Source organism: Hyperoodon ampullatus (genome assembly GCF_949752795.1).
Source record: "Hyperoodon ampullatus genome assembly, chromosome: 11".
NCBI classification, from domain to species: domain Eukaryota; kingdom Metazoa; phylum Chordata; class Mammalia; order Artiodactyla; family Ziphiidae; genus Hyperoodon; species Hyperoodon ampullatus.
This window is the reverse complement of record NC_136924.1, coordinates 33056400-33068557: the sequence shown is the minus strand read 5'-3', so window position 1 is coordinate 33068557 and position 12158 is coordinate 33056400.

Genomic DNA, 12158 nt, shown 5'->3' with positions numbered 1-12158 from the left:
TCATCAGTGCCATTAACCTGCACGAGTTAAGGGCCCAAAGGCTCCACACTAAGTGCTTGCTGCCAGAACTGTTAAACCGTGGGCAAGGATGTCCTCTATTCTATACGCAGAAGACCCACTCATTCATCCATTCAACAGGCTCTGTTCTAGGTTCCAGGGACTGGGGGATGGGCAGACCCAAGGACAAGTACCTACGAGCTGAGGGTGCTAGAGTGGAAGACGATGCAATAGACTGAATGTTTATGCCCCCACAAATTGCAGATGTTGAAATCCTAACCCCGGATGTGATGGAATTCGGAGGTGGGGACTTTGGGAGGTAATTAGGTCATGAGGATGGAGCCCCCATGAATGCAATTAGTGCCCTTACAAAAGGGACCCAAGGGATTGCGCGCCCTCTTTCTGCCATGTGAGGATACAAGGAGAAGTTGGCAGACTGCCATCCAGAACCCAATCCTACTGGCACCCTGATCTTGGACTTCCAGCCTCTGGACTGTCGTTTATAAGCCACCCGGTCTACAGGACTTTGATAGCAACCTGAATGACTAAGACAGATGGAAAGAACTAGGTGCCAGATGACACTGTTAAGCTGCAGAATCAACCTTAGGACAACCTACATCCAGACGTCTTGCTAAGTAAGCAATAGATGTCCTGTGACATAAGCTACTGATAGCTGTGTTTTCTGTTATTACAGCTAAACACGCCCTGTCTTCACCTCCCCAGTTCCTACTTAACCTTCCAAAGCCAGGGGAGACATTATCCCTGCTTCATACAGTCTTGCTGACTATCCACAAATATTTATCAAGCACTCACATGGCCCCTGTTTTAGGTGACAGTATAGTGGTGATCTTGGAGAGGTAGCAGTGAGCAGTGGCATGAAGCAAGATCTTAATTCCCTGCCTAGTAATTGATCCTGGGGAGCCTGGATGAAACCCAGGAACACTACCCACCAGACCAGCAAGGGCTAGAGGCTAGAAGCTGTTTTTCCCTGGCTCTTACCCCCAGTGAAAAATGCATTTCTCACGGAGGCAAAAACTGTAAAATCAGGTACAAAGTTTATTATTAGAGACATAGCACAAGTGGGAGAGCACACAGAGAAACAGTTTAGTTAAGATAGAAGCAAGGCAGAGCTGCACACCCGGAGAGAAGGGGTGTGGGCGTCCCCCCTAAGGAGGAGGAGTGCCATAAAGCGGCCGTACGTAGGGAGTTCTTCCGGGTGTTTGTCTTCCTTCTGGCCAATCGTCTTGTTTTTCCCCCCTGGCTAATTTGTTTCAGGACCCTCCCCCCAGGGGCAAACGCACCTCTCAGCCAAGATGGATCTCCACGCAAAGGCGTCTGGGAGAAGCAAGGCTCATTATGGCCTGGCATTGTCCCCTGACTTTTCTATTTTTTTTGCGGTACGCGGGCCTCTCACTGTTGTGGCCTCTCCCGTTGCGGAGCACAGGCTCCGGACGCGCAGGCTCAGCGGCCATGCCTCACGGGCCCAGCTGCTCTGCGGCACGTGGGATCTTCCCGGACCGGGGCACGAACCCGTGACCCCTGCATCGGCAGGCGGACCCTCAACCACTGCGCTACCAGGGAAGCCCCCATGTCCCCTGACTTTTGACCCCCAGGGAGCCTTTCTGCGCATGTGTAGTGTCTCCCTTGCCTCGGGCGGGGGCGGGTTGTGGGGCAGGATACCTGATCTCTTGATCCTTTACTCAGACAAGGTTTTGCCCCTCTTTGTTCCTGCCATGACTGTTGTCTTAAGGTGTCCACAAGAGACCAAGCCTGGCTATTAACCCCGTTCCTGTTGTTACTTCCATTTTGGAGGGCAAACAGGAGGCTGATCGTAAATGCCTAACCTGGAACCCACCTATCTCCTGTCTCAGGAAATGCAAACAGGAGGCTAGTTGTAAGTGTCCGGCCTAAAGCCCACTTTTCCTGCCCAATGAAATGTAAACAGGAGGCCAGTTGTAAATGTCTAACCTGGAGCCCATCTATCTCCTGCCTCAGTGGAAGAGAAACAAAAATAATTAAATAGATGATTGAACTGATTATAAATGGTGGCGAGTTTTATACATTGAGCGATGGGGTGCTGACATAGCGAATGTCAAAGAAACACCTTTCGGTCGAGTCATCAAGAAGGCCTTTCTGAGGAGGTGACATTTAATCAGAGCCCTGAACGAGGGCACAGTGCAGGGTGGGGAGATTTCCAGACGTTGAGCCGACCGGAGGTGGGAAATAGCTCAGCGTGTTTAGAGGGTAGAGAGAGGGTAGAGCAGGTTGTAGGGTGGCATGACGAGCTTGGGTTCCATTTTAAGGGGCGCCAGTGAGAAAGTTTAAGCCAGGAAGCGGCTCAGTCTGACTTCTGCTTTAAAACGCTCCCTCTGGCTGCCATGGCGGGGATGGGCTTCCCAAATCCCCCCCAGCCTCCCCTGGGCTCTGAATTCCCCTAGGCCACCTCTGCCCTGGCCTCTTTGTTTCAATCCTCTGCCTGTTCGCTGTTGTCGCCTCTCAGGCACAGTCTCCTCCCAGGTTGGGACCACTTCAGCCTCTTCTCTACCCTCAGCACCCGGCACACTGGCTGACAGCCCCTTCCTCCAAAGCAGTCAGCCCCCAGCAAGCCCTTCCAGGCGCTATGCTGTCTCCCAGGGGTCAGCAGCCTGACAACTCGCTTCAGGAAAGTGGCCCACCCCCTCCGCTCGGTCTATACCCCTGACCTCATGCATCAGGCAAGGTTGGGGCCGCCACGGACCGGCACGAGGCCTGGGTTTGCTCAGTTTTACGACCATGCCCGTGTCTAGAAACGGAAAAGCCAGGCGAGTCTAGTAATTGATTAATGTCTCCCCATTAATGTCACCAAGCTGGACTTCTCCCTCCCGGCCCCAGTTGTCCCCAATGCCTCCCCCTCCCCCTCCTTTGGCTGAATCAGGCTGTCCAGGGACACAGGAGAAAAGGACAGAAAGAAAACGTGTTCCCCAGCCGGAAAAGCAACGCAGACATTCCCTCAGCTCATCAGCAACCCTCCAGCTTTGCGGGGAGTAGACATTCCACCACCAACCAGAGCTGTGTTAGCAGCTGGTGGCCTCTGGGATCAAAGGACAGCATATCTGATGGCTCTGGGGTAAATCAGGTCTCCAGGCCGGGGATGGGGGGGGTGGGAGACGGGGAGATTTGGAATGTCCTGGAATGTCTTGGTCTATTCCCTCTGCAGCCTGGTCACATCCTTCCTCCTGTGACATTTATTGCTCTGGACTGTATGTTTCAGATACCAAGTTTTGGCATCCTGGAACACCAAGAACCCTTAGAGATCAACCCAGGCCTGTCCGATACCCATGGGAGAGGAGTCACACCCCAGCTAGTCACCCTGGCCCAGGGGAGCCACAATTCTCAGCGACGGGAGAGCAAGGGCCACAGGGCTGCTCTGGAACCTCTGAGAGTCTGAATCACATCTCTACGTGATCAAACTCGTCCCCCACCCTCACCCCTTGCAGGATCACTGGGCACACCATGGTTAAGAGCTTGCCCTCCGAGCCAGGCTGCCTGAGCTGGAATCTCAGTTCTCCCACTTCCTAGGTGTGTCCGTTTCCCCGTCCGTAACATGGAGATGATAACAGAACCTTCGCGACACCTCTGACCTGTAACGTGCTCAGAACAGGGCCTACCGCACAGTAAGTGCTCCATAAGAGTTGGTGGCTGTTCTTATTTGCCACTGAGGATTCTCAAGCCAGAGACGGGCAGGGGCTCACCCATGGCAGCCCAGCAAGGCTGGCAGGTCCCAGGCTAGAACGCGGGTCTCCTAACTGCCAGGCCAGCGCTCTGTCACTGAGCTCACAGAGCTCCGATGGTTGCAAAGACCTTGGGAGATGCACTGCCAAGGCATCGAGCTGCCCCCAAATAGCCACACGCAGAGACACACACCATCTCCCCAAGGGACACACAGATTAAATCACAGACAGATGCACAACGTATGTGTACGCCCATCCTCTGATGCTGAGATACTGATGCTCACAGCAGTGCGCACGCGCACACACACACACACGTGCGCGCACACACACACACACTCCGGGCTTTTCACCTCACTGCCTTCTCTCTTTCCTTCCTTTCTGTCTCCTCACCCTTCCTCTCCCTCCACCAGCCACCTATTTGTGGCTGTTTTCCCAAAATCCCTGGCCTGTCTGGAATGAGGGGTGATGTTGTCAGCTCCTGTAGCCCACCAGAAGCCCAAACTTCTGTTCTCAGCCTTAGGTCTCAGTGTCCCTGCTCACCTGGAGGGTCCGAGTAGGCTGTGGGGTGGAGGTTTCAGCTGGAGCCAGCTCCGAGCTGTGGGCCTCCCGCTGGGGCCACCTCCTCCTACGCTCATCCCCCCGAGGATGTCCCGGGGCAGCTGGGGGCTCAGGTTGAGGCCCTCGGGGACTGGGAGGGAAGCTGGGGTCTTCATGATCTCCACCATCACGGCAGTTCAGAGAGGTCCAGCCTTCCAGAGCCCCCCACGTTGTATGAAAGATGGAGCCTCAGAACTTTATAGTATCAGGGCAGGAAGGACCCCCTCCCAGCCATCTAATCCAGCCCCTCCTTTTACAGATGGGGAGATTGAGGCTCAGAAAGGGGATGAGATTTGCCCAGGGTCACACAGCAGAAGCCGACTCCCAGCACGGACTCTCTCCTGGATTCACACTGAGGGTCATGAGGTTGATCGTCATCCTGATGCTGACCCCACATGGCACTGCCCACCACTGCTCACCAGTCCCTGCCCCACAGCCCTCCAGGCCCTCCAGACACGGGCTGTGATTCCCAAGCTGAGGCCACACGGTTCTTTTGTGATGGTCTCCAGAGTCAGGAAGCTTCCCAGAGCCTGTCTAGAGACTCCGCTGTGATTTTTTCCCTCTCCCTTCCTGTTTATTCAACCCCTTGGCAAAAAGCCCCAGGGGAGAGAATTTATGAGAGGGGGAGGAGGGAAATGGGGAGAGATGGGCTGGGGAGATGAGCGATGGTTGATAAAAAGAAGAGGAGAGAGGAGGGAAGAGAGAATTTAAGGAGAAAGCAACACAGGGTGTGTGTTTGTATGAGCAGGAAGGGCTTGGTTGACCAGCATCTGCAGGTCCAGGGAAAACCCTCCCTGAGAATCTCTCAGCTGGACTGCAGGTGCTCCCATGGATGCCTGGGTTGGGGAGGACATCTCGGGGTCCCCAGGCCACTCCCAGGTGGAGAGGCAGCTGGGAATGCTGCACCAAGGAGCCCCCCACCCTTCTCAGGGCGCTGGTGTTCCTGCCCCTATGCAGTGTTCAGCAAAGCCCCGGGATGCACAGGGCCCCTGAAAGCACCATGTATACAGCAGGGGCTCCCTAAATGCTGCATGGACACGTGGTAGGTAACAGCCAGGCCTCTGGGTTCTTGCCCGGGCCCTGACTGATCTGACGTGTGGTTTCGAGCAAGATCGTTCCCCTCCTGGGCCTTGGCTTCCTCCTCTGTCCAGTAAGGGGACACGCTGGGTGGTGGCTAAGGGGCATTCCGGCTCTGACAGCCCAGGGGTTTGGAATTCTAGAGGTCACCAGCTAAATGTCATACAATAGCCTTGACACAATAGCCTTGACCTCCCCACCCCATCCACTCCCAGTTCCACACGCAGAGGAGGTGCCAGGGCTCCCCAGTATTCCAGCAAGTCCCTGAGGGGCTCACATTCTCAGCCTGCCTCCTGGGTGCCTGGTGTTCAGGAGAGCGTCAACCTACACCTGAGACCCGGCTGCTTCGATCGGGCCTGACTCCATCCACCCACACTGAATGCTCCAGGGAGATGCCTTTCCACGTCCAGACATCATCCTATGTATGGGAGAAACGACGTAATTCTTGGGGGGAAAAATGGAGGGGGGAAGACACGAAACCACAGTGGCAGAGCTGGGTGTTGGGTTCATGGAACTTATTATCCTGTTTAGCGATGTCCGTAATAAAATGTCACATAATAACACAAAATTTTAAATGCATCTCTCTGAGATGCCTGTGGAAGGCACCGTAGGTAGTCAAAGAAAACACTCCTGCTCCAATAATATCAACAGTAATGTGATACCTCTTGGCAAGTTTGAAATCTAAGGAGGTTGAGGAGAGTGTATAGTGCCCTGGGATTTCACAGTGGTTTACAGGGGCTTATGTGTTAATACGATAGAAAAGCTAGATACACTGCTTCTTTCCACCTGTTCACAGAATCAGGCTGCATTGTCAAGTCCCTTGGATATTTTCAAGGGTTTGGAACCATTCTATATAATAAGCACTTAACCACTTCATGCTAATGAATATGTCTTGCTTAGTGTTCTTTTGTTTGTTTTTGTGGGGGTTTTTTTGTTTGTTTGTTTTGTTTTTTGGGCCTTTTTTGGCCGCACCGCATGGCACGCAGGATCTTAGTTCCCTGACCAGGGATCGAACCTGCGCCCCCTGCAGTGGAAGTGCGGAGTCTTAACCACTGGACCGCCAAGGAAGTCCCCTTGATGGGTGTTCTTTATCTTTGTTATATGTATGGTTTTCCTCTTATTTTGAATTAAGTATGTCCACGGAATTACTAACATTATTTTTGAAATGGAAAAAAAGAGTAATTCAGGTCAACTAAATATTTTCATAAAGTTTTGCACATGTCCTGTTTCTCTCGTCTCTTCTCCCTCTGTCCCTGCACCCCACCCCACTCCTGCAGCACGGCAGAGCCACGGGTCTCCTGGAGAGTGGCTTTACCCCCTCCCCCCTGCCCTGCTACACGCCCAGGCCTCCCACCCCACGCATCCAGCACGGACTCAGCAAAGACCGTTTCCTCCCTAAGAAGAATCCTGGGACTGCAGGATGGATGCAGGACCACAGAGGCCAAAGTGTGACTGGGAATGAAGGAGGCAGGTCAAGATGAGGTCCGGACCATCCTAGCACCGAGGGAGGAATCTCTTGCCCTGTGGCACTTGCATTGGGAGTGATTTGGGGACCAGGGTCTTCCCGTGCCCATGAGAACCCTCCTGAGGTGACTGGCATTCTGCTGACCCCATGCCCAGGCTCTGCCTACTAACCAGACACAGGAACCTGATGGGACCTTAGGGCCAACAAGCCCAGCTTCCTTGCTTGATAGAGGAGAGGAGACACTTGTTCGATGCTATACAGCAGAGTCTGTGGGCATTGGATGCTAATCTGACCAGCCTCTCCCCTGCATAGAATCTTGCAGTGGCTCCCACCACCCACAAGACAAGGTCAGATGCCCTGGCCTTGGCGCCCAAATTTTCAAGATCTGCTCCTGACCCCATTCAGCACCACCTCCCCCCAGTCTCCCCAGCCTCACACCCTTCCCTCCGTCTTTACCCAGACAGCTCTAATTCCCCCTGCCCGGGTCCTCCTCCCCGAGAGGTACACTTGCTCAAGGGGCGGAGCTGGCATTGAAAGTGAGTCAGACTCCAGAGCCCACGGTTCTAACCACTCTGCTCTCCTTCCTCAGCCAGGGCGAGGGAGAGGCGATGGAGACCTGGTTCCTGCTTCCCAAATCTGTGCCTTCCCTTTCACTTCCCGGACACTGCTGGGCAGAGGTGACCAGAAGTCAGGAGGAGAATGGGGCGGGGGCGGGGAAGGCAGGCAGAACGGTCCTGCCCTTTGCCACATCCTCCATCACTTTTGTTCTTGAAAACCTCAGAGAGAAGACAAGTCTAGATCTGGGCCTGTGCTGGGTAGAAAGCTAAAATCTTCTGCTTCTCTCTTGCCCCATACCTTTACTTTCAGGAGCCCAGACAGGACCACATGAGGGGAAAATATTGCCGCCTGCTGAGGGTGGGGCTCTGTCCCTCCCCAGGGCTCTCTCCTGCCCCGCCCTTTACACTGCCTCCCTTTTGCTGTGACCCCTGAGGCAGACATCCCGCTCTCCCCCCGACCCTACCTGCTCGTCCACTGTCAGCCTCAGCATCACTGAGGGATTCTCATCAGGTGCATCCTGGGTAAGAAAGGGGTCTCGGGGGCCCGCCCCACTGGGTTTAAATCCTACCTCTGTCACTTATTATCTGTGTGGCCTCAGGTGAGGAAGGGAATCTCCCTCTGCCTCCGTCTTCTCATCTGGGAGATGGGAGCAGTAGCAGTGCGTATCTCCTAGGGTCGCTGTGCCAAGGAAACAAGTTAAGATATATTAAGTGTTGCAAATGGTGTCTGGCAAATCATTAGAACACCAGCAGTGCTAGCATTGGGTGCTTAGCCCAGGGCACCAGGCACTGGACTAAGTTTTCATTCTCAGCTCATCTAGCTGGGTGGCCCTAGTCGGATTACCTAAGCCACAACTCTCTACCTCCGATGTGAAATGGGCACAGTCATCGCACTGCTTTATAGCACTGAATACAGTGACCAGCACAGGGGTGGCCATTCTCAAGATGGTGTTAGTGACAATGATGTGCTTGCCCTCAAGGAGCTCGCAGTCTGGCAAGAGCAGCCAGCAAGTTGCTGGCCTCTCATCTGGCAGCTCAGCAGCTGGGCTCCGGAAGCCCCTGGGACAGTGTGTGGGAGCCGCCAACATGCCTGGCAGCTCAGCGGAAGCTGCAAGTGCAAAGGCGTGGAGGGAGCGGGCATGGCGCCTGCAAGGATAAAGGACACCCCATAGACCTTCTTACCCTCTCCAGGCTTCCTCCAATGCAGCTGAGGGGACTGGCTGGAGGTGGCAGCTCTGTGTCACTAGGGGGATAAAGAAGCAACTCATGTCCAAATTATAATTCAAAAAGACACATGCATCCCTATGTTCATAGCAGCACTATTCACAATAGCCAAGACATGGAAGCAACCTAAACGTCCACTGACAGATGAATGGATAAAGAAGATGTGGTACATATATACAATGGAATACTACTCAGCCATAAAAAAGAATGAAATAATGCCATTTGCAGCAACATGGATGGACCTAGAAATTGTCATACTAAGTGAAGTAAGTCAGGCAGAGAAACACAAATATCATATGATATCACTTATATGTGGAATCTAAAATATGGCACAAATGAACCTATCCATGAAACAGAAACAGACTCACAGACATAGAGAACAGATTTGTGGTTACCAAGCATTGGGGGGAGGGATGGACTGGGATTTTGGGGTTAGCAGATGCAAATTAGTATATATAGAATGGATAAACAACAGAATCCTACTGCATAGCACAGGGAACTATATTCAATGTCATGGGATAAACCATAATGGAAAAGAATATAAAAAAGAATGTATATTTATGTATAACTGAGTCACTTTGCTGTGCAGCAGAAATGAACACAACATTGTAAATCAACTATATTTCAATTTTTAAAAATTCACAAAAAAAGAATAAAAGAAGCAACTCATGTTCTAATCATCTCCAAGGAGAGACCATTAAGGAGACATTCTTGGGAAGAAGGGGCGGGGGGGAAAACTGGGCCATGAATCTGGAGATCTGGGACCAGCTGCTATGTGACACTGGACAAGTCGCCTGACCTCTCTGGACATCAGCTTCGTCTTCGGTCATGGGTGCGGTTTGAGATGCTGATTAATCTGCACTTGCCCCGCTGGCCTGGGAAATCAAGCCTGTGATCTGGGACAGTTGTCCTGGGTCTCCATGCAGGTCACTTCCCAGATTTCTCCCAGTCCCCTGGGACTTGCTGCATGGGAATGCCAAACCCAACCTTCTTCAAAACCACTTGGGTATCCAAGCTGCCTGACATCCCCCACCCTCATACTCCACCACTGTCCTCCAGCCCCAAAGCAAAGGCGAAAGGCTGGCAGAGTCCCGTTTGGTGGAAGGCAAGAACTAAACTTTGTGGCACACCTACTATGTGCCAGATTCTTGGCAGGTATGAACTCCTTCACTTCTCTCAATAACCCAATGAAAAAACAGTGGTTTCCATTTTATAAATAGGGAAACTCAGATTCAGAGAGGTTAAGTCACTTGCCCAAGAACACCCAGCCAGTTAGTGGCTGAGCCAGGATTCCAAGTCAATGCAAAGTCAGCTGCTTGTCCTCTGCCATGATGCTCTGGGGGCCAGAGGCACACGAGATTCCTGCCCCTGCAGCTCGAGACACAGAGCGAGGAGGAGACGTAAGACCAGAGAGAATGGAGGCCACCCCAAGCAGGGGATAATGTCAGGAGCACTGTCCTCACCTCCAGAAATGGCAAAAAAGTTCCCTTCCTTCTGGGTCTTCTGAGAACCACCTTTGCAACTGCTCATTCATGGAGGAAACAGCCATGCACCAAGCATCTGCCGCACTCCAGCTCCAAGCTGGGCATAGCTGCAGTGACCAACACACAGTCCCTTCCTCTTGGGGCTTATGGTCCAGGGCAGGAGACAAAGGAGGTCCAGAGTGTGCTAAATATCATGGCAGAGTAGCCTGGAGGCTACATGAGCCCAGAGGAGGGACCCCTATGCTAATCCAGAAATCAGGGAAGGCTTCCTAGAAGAGGGTCCAGGTACAAGTGGTTTCCCAGTGGGCTCAGACAGAGGAAGGTCTGTCTTGTTCACTTCTATTTCCCTAGGATTGAGGACAATGCCTGGCAAAAAGTGAACTCTCAGGAAAAACGGCTGAAATGATTTGCTTAATTGGAAGCCCCATGACAAAAGATGAAAGCTGTTAAGATGTTAAGCTGTTAAGAAAGATAAAGTATATAAAAAGGTGTATCAGGAAGTATATAAAAAAGAAATGAATAGGGTTGAAGATGCTGCAGGTGCATGGGGACTCAAGGGGGCAGTGGGGACGGGTGAGCTCTGTCTTCAAAACCTGCAAGGCACTCACTGGGAAGAGGAAACTGGCTGGACCTAGGGGAACCCAAGGGGCAAAGGCAGGACTAATGAAAGGAGGCATGTTGGGCTCAGTGTAAACAGGAGCATTTCAACAATTCAGCAGTTAGAAAGGTTGAAAGCTGGCTCATGAAGTTGAGTCCCCTGTTCGAGGGGTTTGAGTTGAGGCTGGATGACTGTGTATTAAGGATGCTGGAAAAATAAAGAGAGCAAAGAGCTTGGTGGGAAGTGGTGTCAGCTGACTTTGTAATGTCCCACCTGTGGCTGAGTCTGGGATTTGCCTACCCAACCGCCGACTCACTTTAGTCTTACTAACGAAACTCCCATTCAGGGTGGAGCATCACAATGCCCAATACAAAGGCTAAAAATGATTATTCTAAGCCATTTACATCTACCCCATTCCCCTTTGCCAGACCCTTCTCCAGCTTGCTTTGCAGTAGCAGTAGCTATGTGACGCACTTCTGGCAGATGGTATGTAAGGGCAAGTCTGCTGAGCAGACTTCTAGAAAACTTCTAGAAAAGGTCTTGTGTCCTCTCCACACCCTACCCGCCCACTGCTGAGCTGGCCCTTTTCATCCATCCTCATGGGGATGATGGTGTGAGGACATGATGCTTGGCAGCCATTTTGAGACCATGAGGCAACAAAGCATAAGGCTGAAAACCAATTTCTCAGGATGGAAAAGTTCAAGATAGGAAAGTTTAGCAATTCTATGATACACCATATTTTTACATTTTGACATCTTTGGAATCAAGATATAGCTTATAATAATCATTGGGTGTCAAGAGTATAATTGGCTTTTTTTATTCAATCATTGGAGGTACAGCATGGGGTTTGCCCAATACCCCATAAATAATATGGTGGAACCATGATTCCAATCCAGATGTTTTCCATCCTACCATGTGAAACATGATCTGGGAAAAGGGTGGGAGGGCCACAAACAGACTAAACCCCTTTTATGTGCCAGGCACATGGCCGAGCACTTCACAGGCACCGCTTCTCCTAGCCCTCACACCACCCTGAACTTGAGCACAGTCACACACCTGGTAGGTGGTGGAAACAGGACTTAGATCATCTGACTGCAGAGTGGAGGCTCACACCATTTGCGTCCCTCCGTCCTCCAGCTGTGCCCCCTTCCAGTTCCACAGCCGAGGGTCTAAGCGCAGGAGCCATCACCTCCTCACCGGTTGCCACTGTCCCTGTGGTTTTCATCCACGTGCCCCTTTCCCTCTGCTCTTCACCCCAAGAGTTTGATCTTCATCCCAAAGGCCATGAGGAGCCGCCACAGTCCTTTTAAGAGGGAAGTGACCTGGTCACTAGTGAGTTATTCCTTTGAGTTAAGCATTGCCCTCTCAAGCCTCCTTGCTTAAAAGGCAGGTGTCCCCGGGAGGGGAAGCACACACATGACCTGCCCCTGAAGGGGACTGAGTCTTACA